This window comes from Episyrphus balteatus, chromosome 1 (assembly GCF_945859705.1).
Source record: "Episyrphus balteatus chromosome 1, idEpiBalt1.1, whole genome shotgun sequence".
Taxonomy (NCBI): Eukaryota; Metazoa; Arthropoda; class Insecta; order Diptera; family Syrphidae; genus Episyrphus; species Episyrphus balteatus.
The window spans coordinates 40371985-40373906 of record NC_079134.1 but is presented as its reverse complement, the minus strand read 5'-3'; the positions used below and the strand labels follow the sequence as shown (position 1 = coordinate 40373906).

General features: G+C 29.9%; 1 protein-coding gene across 7 annotated transcripts in view; it reads right to left on the bottom strand.

The window, feature by feature from the left end:
- The window catches only part of LOC129921295 (protein split ends), a 176628-nt gene that overhangs the window by 106374 nt on the left and 68332 nt on the right, over nucleotides 1-1922 (bottom strand). The gene's annotated exons all lie outside the window — the stretch shown is intronic.

Sequence of the window (1922 nt, the reverse complement as noted above, 5' to 3'; positions counted from 1 at the left end):
AATTGATTTTTTTTTTTTTGTTTTTACTTAAAAATTAAAAATAAATACAGATCTGATTTCAATTAATAGTAAATATTTCATGGAAAAAGTCTTCAAAGTTGATGTCAGATCATCCTAACATTTTTATTTTAACTTAACTTGACTTCTAAAAATTTATCATGCGCAAGGCCATAACCTTTAAACCTGTTAAATAACCACATTTTTTATTTTTTAACGGGAACATCTCAAAAATTGAAATTTTCTGAATTTGGGTTCAAGCTCAGCACGCTTCTGTAACAAAAATCTTTTTGACTAGTGTGATCAAAAACGACTTTATTTCGTTGTTCACCAATTTTTTTTTTTTACATGTCAGAATTACCTACGCTTTAAAAGTTTATTTGGTAAGGTTTTTTTTAAGTTTACAAATATTCTAGCCATACTCTGATTGAAAATATAAAAATCAGGCAGAATTATTTCGGTGAAACTACATTATTTCTTAGTCTAAAAGCGTTCACGGAAATATATCCCAAAACAAGCGTTCCCGAAATGACGGTGTACGCTTCTTATAAATGACAACTTGTGTATTTAATCCATTTCTCAATTGAATTTGGCGACGTAACGGATGCGACGGATTCTATTAGTTGGTACCTTTATGAACAAAAACTCCTGGGAAAACAATTTTCATCGTTGAGTTAGTATCAGATATGGAAAAATACAAACGAAAAGGTCCACTTTGGCAAAAAAGTGGAAGATTTGGACTTCCATTTGAGATCATGACAACTGGCAAGTTAGAAAAAGAAGGGACCAAGAGAGAAGGTAGAATTTGAGACTATTTGCAAAAAAAATTGGGAATTGTTGCTGTTCGAAAAAAGTTACTTCGGTCTAATATAAACTGAATACCAACTTTTATTGAAATCGCAGTAGATAGAAGTATTACGTACGTACGTCAAATTGAACTATTATTCTAGATTGTAAATGGTTAATTTAAGGTTCAACATTTTACATCCTGCAAAATATTTTATTTTATATATCGTCGGCGTAAAGCAAAATTGTTCTAAATCCACTTTTTACCGAAAATGACTTAATGATGCAGTTTTACTTATTTGAGGGGGCTCTTTCCGAATTTGAAAAACGTTTTTGTCAAAAAATTTTATTCCGCAGATAATATTGAAAATGAGCCCGAGTATTCTTGATTGTTCTCAGTCCCATCATATTTTGTTCTAAGTTTTATTTAAGAAAAAAATGTACTTGTATAGGAATTGTTCTATGTCCAATTTTGGGTTTTTAGTTTTATAAAATATTTAAAAATAGTCTGCACCTACTCATGAGGTAAACTTGTATATTTTATTTAAGAGCAAAGAACAAACTTTATACAAAACATAACTTGAATGGCAAACGAGCAGAAAATTGTCGCTTTATACCAATTAGAAATTTAAAAATCGTCCCCTGTAAAATTTGCTTTTTGTGATTTAGAACAATTTTGCTTTACGGCGATGATATAATTTTTTTAAACGATGGATGTATAAAGTATAAAAAAAAACCAAAATTGTCGAATTTGAAATGAAAATTTGATAGAACAGTGTTTCCTATTTGTCTAACATCCTATGTAAAGAAAAAGTAAAGCAAATTGGACCCAAAACACTACCTTGTGGTACCCCAGCAACTCTTTTACGTGTCTGCTTCTGGAATTGTGTAGAATTTTTTTCAAGCAGGAAGTCTTTTCAGCAAAAAAAAAAAGAAAAACAGCACGCATATATTCCATCAATATAATTTACACTCTATTTGTTCCGAGTTCAAATTCATTCTCCGTGTAAAAATGTTAAAACTAAATTAATTTTTAAAAAGAGTGCCACTTCTTTTTTTTTTTTTTCATTTTCAAAGCCATTGTATTCAACTAATTGACTGTTCATCAACTTGCACTTGACACCACAACACACGATGTC